The sequence below is a fragment of the Anas acuta genome, chromosome 1, assembly GCF_963932015.1.
Source record: "Anas acuta chromosome 1, bAnaAcu1.1, whole genome shotgun sequence".
NCBI classification, from domain to species: Eukaryota; Metazoa; Chordata; class Aves; order Anseriformes; family Anatidae; genus Anas; species Anas acuta.
Genome location: NC_088979.1, coordinates 88,518,975 through 88,531,101, shown reverse-complemented (window position 1 = coordinate 88,531,101; position 12,127 = coordinate 88,518,975). Strand labels below are relative to the sequence as shown.

Here is a 12,127-nt window from a genome sequence, read left to right as displayed (position 1 = left end):
ACTCTGAATATTGGATTATTTTTAATTGTCATTGTGTTTTGTTTTACATCTCAGAAAGAATCCTTGAAGCTTAATTTCCGTTTCTCCCATTTCCCTCCAGCCCTTTTATATTTTCTCATGCATGCTGAAATCTAAGAAATATTTCTAATTTCTTATTCATTTTGGAATAAATCTACTATGAGTTCTATAGGCATGTTAGACCCCTTAGTGCAGCATTACATGCTTCTAAACTTTTTATAACATTTACATAATTATTATAGTTTGGAAACAATATGTCAGTTTGTAAGTAATAAAAGCCACTGAAACTTATGTTTCTAACACTGAAGTCCAGTGTCACAATTCCCAAACTAGACAGTCCACTTCACCCAAACTACACAGTCCTCTTCACTATAGAGAAGGCACATTCAATAGTAATGAATCACGGAATCACAGACCAGTTGAGGTTGTCATCGGCCTGTGGAAGTCACCTAACCCAACACCGCTATTGAAGGGCCACCTAGAACAAGTTGCCCAGGACCATGTCCAAACAGGTTTTTAAGATCACCTGGGAAGGAGAATCCAGAACTTCTGAGCAATTGTGCCAATGCTCAGTCATTGTCGTATGGAAAAAGCTTTTCCTTATGTTCAGACAGAAGTTCCTGTCTTTCATTTTCTACCCATTGCAAGCTCCTTAATGAGAGATCATGACTCATGCAGACACAAACATTAAGGAGATGTAGATGATGAATTCCTATATGTTGTGGTTAAGGCACTCATAGGGAAAGAACAATTCAAATACCTTCTGCATAGGTAAAAGATGATGTGCTGTGGAGCAAGTGGCTGAATTTGGTCAGCACCATACTAAATGGTTGCTTGCATAGCAGGATATTCTGGGTAATAACTCATTAGTATTATCCAATAAATTTAATCTCCATTGGATCAAACACTTAAATATTGTTTGTAGCAAGAACTGGAATTCATGGCTTCTAGATGTGTACTGCAACTTTAAAATGGTTGCTTTATTTGTCAAGCACAGTGGATCAAATATTGAACATTTCAATTGATAAGAGAGTATTTCAGGTGCAAACAGTCAGAATACACTAACAGATTGGTGGTTAAACCACTAACATGGAAGGAGAGTGATGTAAACTCCAAATTTGTATTCCAGTTTAATCAGAGATGGTATCTAAACATGGTTTTCTCCAGGTTTTAACTGCAGCTTTCATATTTCATCTTTAATATCTTACCTAGGTTGTTACCCTTAAATACAACAGCAGACTAAGAATGTTACCTTCCTCTTGTCTTTTTCTACCTGCAAGGTTTAAGTTTCAGAATGTATCTACTACAATCTGTGAGGAACCTTGTCATTTAAATCAGGTGTACAACCTCTGCCAGGCAGCAGGCTGCCAAATGTCATCGTTTGCAATTACAGGATGTATTTGTTGACTCGCCTCTATATCTGATTTTGTTATGTCTTTTGGTATGTCACTCTCTGAAGATAATTACTTTTTTTTTTTTTTCTTTTTTCTGAGTATATGGTGCTAAAACGCTTTCCATCTCTTTACACCTTCCAGCTCTTATCAGACAGTCTCCTGGTACCAGCTCTGACTTCAAGAACAAAGTATTTGCTAGGTGCAATGTAGTGTGTGCCTTGCTTACTCCCCCTTATATAGGGAGTGTGACATTGCAGCAATATTATTGATTTGATCATGTATATGGGTAAATTTTTATGTAAATATTATGGCTTTTTGGAGTTGTCAGAATTGTACAATGTTGGTGATATGGTAATGTATTAAGTATACATAATCTCTCAATTAATGAAACCACATTCTTTCATTTACAAATAATTTCTAGTATTATGATGCCAAATTTGGGAGATACTTGATATTCACAATGCTCTATTTCAGACTTTTCAGATTAAGCAATATACGCTGTTATGACAGGAATATATACCACTATATTAGCTTTTTGAAAACATTTAATTAAGTCTAGTGATTAAAATGGTGATTAAAAGCTTTATAGTGAGACTTCTTCCCTTTCCTGTGCTCTCCAGTATAAACTGTTAAAAGCCATCTGAAGAAAAGATAGTATATATGGGATTCTACTCCAGATTTATGTAGGTTGAAAGTCTGTGCTTCCAGTATAGTCAGAAAAGATCTAGTCAGCATGTTTGGTGCCAACTGGAGAGCAAATCAGTGCTCAGATGGAAGTGTCTGCTTCTGGGAGAGCTGAACACAGATCTGCAGCTGGTCAGAACCTCAAGAATTGTCCTGTAAAGGCAGGGAAAGAAAAAAAATAACTGAAGAGAGGAGGTGTGCTAAGCAAAGAAAATAAGATGCAGGAATCACAAAATGATTCTCTACAGCTACCTGGCTAGGGATCTGGAGAAAGCGGCCCTTACTGAGACAGTTGTGTATTAACAAAACTACAGTAATATACTTCAGTTCAAAATCAGAAGATCAAAATCAGAAACTCAGAGAACATATTCCTACATAGAAAAATAAATCAAGCTGGAAGCCTATTCCTTTCAGAACACTCAGAAATACCTTTTTTTTTTTTTTTTTTTGTGTGTGCATGTGTGTGTTTTTAAAACTCGATGTATTGGGATTCTCTGAGGACAAGGGCTCTAAAATAAAGGACTCTAAAATAAAGTTCCCTTTCCTTACCACCATTTAATATTTTGATGAGAAATATGTTATAATCATAAATGTGGAAATGTTTTTACCAGATCTGTTAATGAGATACAATATCCATATAAAAAGATGATAGCTTTTATTCTGTATAAACATTGTCTCATGAAGCCTAGGTTGAAGTAAAGGAGCTATACATTGGTGACAAGCTTAAGTGTGAGGTGAAAAAAAGTAGAAAAAATATAATGTTATTTATTCTTCACCTACAAAACCTACTCCATGGTCTTTTTAATGTCTACAGTGCAAACTAGAGAAAGTAGGAGGAACAAAAGAGCTATTTAATTTGTTTTGACTGAAGACAGTGCTTGAGATTATTTAATTTGATCCAACTTGTCTAGGTAGTAGTAGAAACAAGTGAAAGATGCTAAGAAAAGGTTCATAATGCTTCAGTGCAGATTAAACAGTGAAAGACATTTATTTGTTCCTCTAGATATGGCTACCTCAGAGATATAAAAAAGGAGTTAAAAAAAAAAAAGAGCTTAAATTAAAATATTTTGAGACAAATGCTGTCTTTTCCCTGAAAATATTTTTTATAGAATTTAATGTGAAACAGTCTCAAGAAATGTTATAGCTTTTGGGTTATATGTTAAATAATTAATAAATAATTGTAATTCATGGAGATCGAATGTTTAAGCCCACCTTAGAGCTAACAGACTGACTCAGTTTGGTAGGTCAAGCTTTTCATTCAACCCAGTACCAACCATGGACATATCTATAGCTGAATTTATAATACTGAGAAATGATCAGTAATCTCTAGACTGGGAGTAAGGCCACTAACAAGTATAAACATACACCAAACTTTGTATTTCAGTCTCTTTTCATAAACATTATGTAATGGTGAAAGCCAACCTATTTTGGGTTATTTGCTTACCACCTCCCCCCCGCTCCCCTGCCCCACACACCAAAAATCTTGCTATTGTGTTTACTGCTGAGGAGCCATGTTGTTGTATTTTCTATTGGAACTGTGGGGTATATTTGTGTTTGTTTATTTATTTATTTATTTAGCATGTAAAGTGAAGAATATGCCAGGCCCCTATTTGAAAAAAAAAAAATGCTTTTGGGCTTATTTTGAAAACTAAATTAAGAAAACAAATATGGATGGGTTATATTGTAGGGAACTCTTTGACGTTACTCAATGCAACGGTTTTGGAAGGCATTTTCTGCTTCATCTAACCGGACTTATATTTATCACTCGATATATCTACACCCTGAGACAGTATTTTTTATTTATTTATTTTTTTAACCTGGAAGAGAAACTTTGATTAAAAACCAAGGTCCAATACTTAATTTTACACTTTTTATAGAAATTTAAATTCGATAAAGATAAATTAGTTATTTTTCTTTTAGTGGTGTTGCTATCCTGACAGATGAATAAGTTCAGCAAGGAAAAGGTTGAACTTTCCAGTGCTTAAAGGATGGGAAACATTCTCAGGACTTAATGGAAAAGGGACAGAAAGATTCAGTAGGTGGCAGTCTTTCCTTTGAATGTTTTCAGTACCAAAATCTCTTGAGTTGCTTCTGAAAGCTGTTGTCATTTAATAGGACCTTAAAATAAAGAGGTGCCCTCAAGTTGTTATTATAGATTATATGGGATGCTTTAGAGGAATAGTGTTTGCCTTAACCAATTTTTATGTCAGAAAATTATATTCTATTGGCTTTCATTTCCTCAGTTATGTCAATTGGGTATCATTCTTTTCCCAAAATCTAGAGAATTTTTGTGCTCTTTGAAACAATGGCATTATCTCTCAGTGAAGTTGTTGCAATGAATTAAAGGACATGCAGGTCCTCTCACCTTGCAACACTGTAGTTATGAGACTGTTTACTAAAGCACAGTATTTTTTTGTTTGGGCAGGATTTGCACAACTTGTTTCAACTTTTTTTTTGTTTGTTAGGAAAAAAAAAGTTTTTAACCTCAAAGTAGTGAACTTACATTTTAAGAGAGAAGAAGTGTTTGGCCACTTCACAGTCCCAAACACTTTATCAAATATTTGTATTCTTATTTAACAACAACAACAACAAAAAGTGATATACAATATCAGTATAAAAGACAGAATATTTGGGAGTAGCCAAATCAAGAACACAAACCTTTAGTGTCATCAATACTAGCAGATACATATGTTCTTATTTATTTATTTATTTGTTATTTATTATTTATTAATGCACATTTGTACACGAGTCTTTGAAATAATATCAGTTAAGCTAAGTTCTTAAACTTGTACCTGTTCATCTATTTTGTAGTGAATTATATATGTTTATCTCTCCAAAAGTGGGGCATTATTTTCAACACTGAATAATTTATTTAGTCATATTTGTAGTTATTAATGAAAAATCTTGGTTTCATAATATCATTTCATTAGGTAATGTGTGTTGTATTCTAATATACTTGCTTTCTACTCTTCCTCCCTCAATAAACAAATGTAGAAATAATTTTATTATTGTATACTGATTATGCATATATCAATGTGTATATATAAAACAATATTTTTATTCTATTATATTTACATTGAAGAACTGTGAATATTTAAAATGTTTTTGATGAAGGATTTGAGAACATTGGAACTAATGAACAAACTGAAGAAATATGGAAACAGATTTCAAAATATATTTATCTTCTAGTCTGGCATTGTAACCTTTTGTGTCTCATTTCACCCAAAATCTTTTTTTTTGTTTTTTTTTTTTTTTGATTCACACTTTTAAACAGCAGATTTAACTTCAGATTTAACTTCATTTTTTTCTTGCAAAGTTAAGATATTTATGATTTTATTTGTCATATATTTAGCAGTAATAAAAGAAGTAGGAAATATACAGTTTTCTTGATGTACACTGATATATATTGTACACTGATATATATATGGCCCAATGAAATGCTACAGAAAGAGTGGATAAGTAGATTAGAAGATACATAAAATGTCAGTGTACAGCATAATTTAGTTTCCTGCACAACACTTGTGTAACTCTCAGTCTAGCTTTCCTGGTAGCTGGCAGACTTCAAAGACTAAATGTGCCTATCTCTAGCATGCCCATCCACCAACAATCTTGATAGTCAGATTTGATCCATGTATATCATGCTCTTATGTTATTCATACCATAGCCTACATAAATTATGACTCCTCTACTAATAGTGCTAAAGGGAGAACCAGGTTTATTAACACGTCTTTTATACTTTTGTAGGCATTGACATAGTTTCTCTTGAAGAGCAGTTTGTCTCTAAAACTCAATTTTCAGTTGAAAATGCATGTACTTGTAGCACCATTCTCTCTTCTCTTTACAAAGTAGTAAAATAACATCTTGGAACTCTCTGGGATACAGAACTAGTAGAGAATACAGAAGCTCAGTTTCTAAGGCCTACTTCATATAATTCTGTGTAGCCTTCACTGACTGCTGAATAGATTTTTATAGAGGTTAAGGCGTATTAACCTTTTATAAGAAGGTCACCCAGCTAGTTGACCAAGCTGATGTAATCTTTTTGGATTTCATTAAAGCTTTCAGTATGGTTTCTCACAGTATTCTTCTGGACAAAATGTCCAGCATACAGCTAGATAAATGCATAATATGATGGGTGAAGTCACTTGGATTGTTTAACCTTTTCAGAAGAGACTGAGGGGAGGCCTCATGGTGGCTTACAGCTTCCTCATGAGGGAGCAGAGCAGCAGGTGCTGATCTTTCTGGTAACCAACAGAGGTTCAGGTTCAATATTAGGAAAAGGTTCTTTCCAAGAGGATGGTTGGGTGCTGGAACAGGCTCCCCAAGGAAGTGGTCACAACACCAAGCCTGACGGAGTTCAAGAACTGTTCAACAACGTGCTCAGACATACTGCCTGGTTTTTAGTGGTTCTGTGGGGAGACAAGTTCCTTCCAGCTCATGATTCTATGATTCTGTGCTGATCTTTGCCAGTGGAACCTTGTATGACTTAGAGATCTGGTTTCAGAGCTAATCATGTGCTGAAAGCTGAAGTTAATTCCCAAGCTTAAGATAGGATAAGTTGGTGGCAATTAATGTTTTATTATTATTATTATTACTAATTCGGGATGAGAAGGAAGGATTTTTCTTCTCAAGAATTTGACCCCTGAATATTTTGAAGCCTGAAGGATTCCTTATCTATCTATCTATCTATCTATCTATCTATCTATCTATCTATCTATCTATCTATCATCTTTTTCTCTCCTTCTCTTCAGTATTTTAAGAGAGAGGAAAAGTTCTAACACATTGATAAAGATGCTGGTATCACTAACATTTAAGAATGTTGCTTTATTTTACTGGGATGTATTCATTTATTCTGAGCAAAACTGGTATGTACTGCTTTCCTTTATGTTCAGCATGGATTCAGGATATATAATATGATTCCCCTTCCTTAATAGGAAAATATTGATAAGAGACACATAATGAACATACGATTCTTGTGGGTGATCCTGTATTTCTTCCTGTTTTTCTAGACTTTGAAGGAGCAGCTGTCATATGAAAATATTATGAACTAGGAAATTGAAAATGGTATGTGGCTGCCCCACATGAGAGATTTTTGTGTTGACTGGACCTAAGAAAATATTTTGACTATAATTCAGTTTTTCTCTGTATCCTATTTATTTGAAAATTTCTACTGGGAGACTTGATATTCTTAACATTCTTCATTACTTTAAGTCTGAAGGTGAACTATGATAACCAGGACAAGAAATCAGGTAACCATTGTCATTACCTGAAGTTCAGCTGCAGGATTTGGTAGAACCTAATAGAGAGATGGAGGTAGGCTGTCTGCCTTAGGAAAAAAAGATGCAATGGAGGCCCTAGATGCTAACCAACTGATGTTCTGAACCTATCAAGTGTTTTTATTTGCTTAAATGATGGACCTGAAGTTGACAGTATCAACTGTTACAGGGTGTAACAGTTATGGGAAAGACAATGGATCAAGAGGAGTTTGAACATGGAGAATGAGAGTGGTCCAAGAAGAAGCAGGAGTCAGTGGGGCATGGTCAAAAGAAGGAAGTGGAAAGAAGGCAGGAAGAGGCTGACTCAGTCATATCAGAGATCACTTATATGGCTGATGCTCAGTTTATCAGTTTATCTAATAGTGTGACCTGTCATCCTGTGGTTTCTGGGGGCTTACTTGTATCTAAATAAATTTTACTCTCAGCAATTATCCCCAGCAGTCTGTGAAGAAGCTGGAAGATGTGGAGATATAGCTAGGTATTGTATGACTTCTGCTGTTTGGGTGCTTGCCTGCCCACTCCTTTCACAAGCATTTCCCTGTGGTAAGCAGCTCCCTGAAAGCTGGTAAAAGGCTTTGAACTGTTTAACAAAATGCAGTTGGCAGAGGAAAAGTGCTTTACATGAAGAAAGCTGGAGCACAGTGTTTTCCCAGCTGCTCTGAGACACCATATGTTTGCTGCATGGCTACTAATGCCACTTATTTTTTCAGGAGTGTTTACAGACATAACCCACTGTAGTGATAATTTTATGAGTACTTCTGTTATGGTACAGTGTGTCCCTGGGGTTAATGCCAGAGTCAGGTCTGTCAAAGTAGCTGACACAAGGTGCCATGAGGAATATGAAGATCAAGACAATCAGTATTACCATCTCATGTGATACTTTCAGAGCAAGTCTCACAAATCTTTTTGACTTGGTCAACAGAGCAATGGAGATTCAGCTGATATAGATACTAGAATGACATTCTTTTGATGGCATTTTAGATGTGACTTTTGCAAAGTCCATTAACAACAACAAAAATGTAGTATTTAGCACAGTAAACTCACTTGGTGTATAACAAACTGAATGTGCCTCTCCCATATTTCCAGACTTAATGGGGACTGCTGTTTGCCAAGGAGTCAAGCAATTTATTTTCAAAGGGAGAACTTTCTCTTTTCTATCCCAAGTAATAGTCTGAACAAAAAACAGGAAGTCAAAAGTCAGGGTAGGAGATATGATGCTGAATAAATGCATGTTTTTTTATACAGTATAATATGAAGAGGTCAGGTGGCATATTACGGCTAAAGATTTGCAATCAATGGAAGGGCTAGAAACAGGACACAGAGACAGTAGTGGGGGAATTATCTGTGAGGATGGAAATTGGTCAAGGTTTTAAAGTTACAAGGCTCTATTTTTCAAAAAGACACTGACGAGGAACCTATCTTTACATTACTCTGTAATGTACCACTACAGAGCCTCAGATAATGATAGCATTGATTACATAAAATGTATTACTCATTATTTATTGTTTTGGCTGTAGTTGCAATCAGGAGCTCATGAAGTGCGGCACTAAGTCTCTGATCTAATTCCTACAGAACAGCCAAACACAGTCACAAGAAGATCTTGATGAGTGAGTGCAGGAGGAAACGTACAGGTACAGGGTTGTACTGATCACTGGACATATCCCACCTCCTTCATGATGCAAATTTAAAAAACAGTTTTCAAGGTAGAAAGCAGTTAGGAAACTCTGTCAGACACAGCAAACTGGGGCCTTTGCCTGGTAGTATCACTTCACCAAAGCAGTCTGTGCAGGTTACTGGCTACAACTGTTGTTGTCAACTCAATGTTCCAGTTTGTGCCCATTGCCTCTTGTCCTGGAACTGGGCACCACTGAGAAAAGCCTGGTTCTATGTTCTTTGCAGCCTCCCTTCAAGCATTTATGTGGATTGATAAGACCAACACTATTGAAGATCAATCCTCTTCTCCAGGTTGAACAGTCCTATCTCTCTCAGCTTCTCCTCATAGGAGAGGAGCTCAGGTCCCTGGATTATTTTGGTGGTCCTTCAAGTCTTTATGGACCCTTTCCAGTATGTCCATGTCTCTCTCATACTGTTGAGTGAAGAAATAGACACAGTACTCCAGGTGTGGCCTCACCAACACTGAGAAGAGTGGAAGGATCACCTCTCTTGACCTGCTGGTGATACTTTGCCTAATGCAGCCAAGAATACTGTTAGACTTCTTAGTGGAAAGGGCACATTACTGACTCATGTTCAACTTATCAGCTGTGTGACACCCAGCATGCATTGGTGCATGGGGTTGTTCCTCACCAGGTACAAGAGTTGGCACTTCTCCTTTTTGAACTACATGAGATTCCTGTCAGCCCACCTCTCTGGCCTGTCAAGGTCTCTCTGGATGGCTTTGCAGCCATTTTCCCCAGTTTCATATCATTTGTGAAGGTGCACTGTACCCCATCATCCAGATCATTAACAAAAATGGTAAAAAAGCCTGAACCAGTTATTGACACTTGGGTTATTCTGCTTGTTACTGGCCTCCTACTAGACTTCGCACAAGTGACCAATTAAACTTAATAATTAAAAGGAAAAAATATTGAAAGTTTGTCCAGGTATAATATCTGTAAGGAGTTCTTTCTATGTAGTACATAGTGGAATCCAGCTGAATAGCAAAGGGTCAGCCCTAAGTGTGAGATTAAGTAGTTTGCTTATGAGACAAGATACAGAAAATAGAAGAAAATATTGGAAAATTGGGTTGTAGGCTTTAAATATTGCTTTGGGTGGGGAGGGGAGAGAATACATACAGGAGACATACATACCATCTTTTCAGCTATGTTCATCACCTGTATGCATTCTATAAGACACATTATTGTTTAACTATATGTATACTGTTAGAAAGGTGCTGGCTGTGTTATATTTACATTTCAATTTGTGTCATTCAGCAGTTGAATGCTTGTGGCAGTGTCCATGTAGGCTTAAATATATAAAAATAAATCTATAAAAATACCCGTAAAAATGGGTATTTTCCTCTCTCAAATTTCTAATGAGAATTTTATTCACTTGTCATTTCAGACTGGCCAAACTGGATAAAAATAAATATTTTAAATCTTCTTATTATACACATTAATAGAATGAAAGAATTTTTTTTTTTTTAAAAAAAAAAAAAAGAAAGCCCCTTACATATTTATTTTGCCCCTTATATTATGCAAATATTCTAAGATGGTATTAAAAGATATCCATGCCTACCAGGAAGACTCACAACACTGATGTAACTAGACTCTTCATCTAGTCTTTTTTTTTTTTTTTTTTTTTTTTTTTAAGTAGTTAACACTCAGTGTGTGAATCATGGCTTTCCATTGCAGCCACAGAAGACCAAAACACTGAAAACCAAATATCGACATATATCAACTACATATAGTAAAACACCAGGATATACCAAACATGTTAAGAACAAATAGCAGTAAACAGGGCCATTTACCCAGGTGAAAATCTTACTATGTTATAAGATCTTTATAAGCAAATCATCTTCTAAGTAAGTTTGTGAAAAAGTAGAGTGGGAGTAGGAGCTGTTTTAACAGTAAAGTATAATAAATGAGAATTTCGTATTCTCCTTCAGGCAGTTGAGGGGTGTGAAATGAGTTTTGGTGAAGCACTTAAATTTTCAGCTGTTTCAGACTGTGCAAACTTCACCAGCATTTTAAACATTCTGAAACCACCAAAGCTTAATCAAATGCAAACAGAAAGGAACAGTGAAATACCTTCTCCAAATTATGTCTGCCAGAAGACTACCAACTGCAAACTGTTCATGTTCAAATTAAGGCTCTAACTTTTTACAAATAACCCTGCAAACAGGACTTCAAATTCAAAGAAAATGAGCTTTACTTTGCCTATTTGACAAGGCATCGTATCTTTAAAAACTACAGTAAATGCCATCACAAAAATAGTCTTTGGGGGTTTATTCCTAAAATGAATGACTTGAGTATAAAAGAAAGAAAGGATGTTTAAAAGGCACCTTTTTCTCCCTAGTTCCTCTTTAATTTATGTTCCTATCCCAGGGATTAGAGTTACTATATTTTTCGCACTTAACTGAATGCTAGCTTGATTTAAGTTGCTAACAGAGTGATTATGAAGAAGCTTCACCCTGTGCTTTTCTCACCTCTTAGTCTTTATGCTGGAAAAAAGTTCATGGAACTTAGAAGAATGTACACAATAAACCCTAAATAGTTGAAGTAAAGCTACACCTGCCCAATGAGCAAGAGCCATGATTTCTACTGAACTAGTATTTCAGAGGACAAATACATAAATGATATGAGTAACTAACAGGACTTTTTTTTTTTTTTTCCCCCACGTTTTCTATATTTTTTGTTTGTTTATTTGTCGTCTTTTGTTTGTTTGTTTGTTTGTTGCTTGTTTTGAGTTTTTAGGATCTATGTATATGTTTTAGAATTTCGCTAACATTTTATTTTCATTGAAACTAGTTCCTCTGTGACATATTGTTTTTATATGGCAATCACCAAAGTGTTCTCCAGCAGCAATGACTACATATATATATCCATAATCTGCAGCTTCTTTTGTCAGAATATACTTTCAATTCAGTTGTATTTAGTAAATAAACTTTAATTATTACACTGGGATCCTTTGATAAGTTCTTTCTTCTCAACTATAACACATGTTGGTTTCAAAAACAGAGTTTTCATGAAAATGGTTTGTATGAGCATACTACTAGCAGAGATATTGAGTCTATGGTATTTGTAAGGTGGATAAATAATT

General features: G+C 35.4%; 1 protein-coding gene across 3 annotated transcripts in view; it reads left to right on the top strand.

The window, feature by feature from the left end:
- IL1RAPL1 (interleukin 1 receptor accessory protein like 1) overlaps positions 1–12,127 on the top strand; it is a 754,490-nt gene that overhangs the window by 33,455 nt on the left and 708,908 nt on the right. The window lies entirely within an intron of this gene.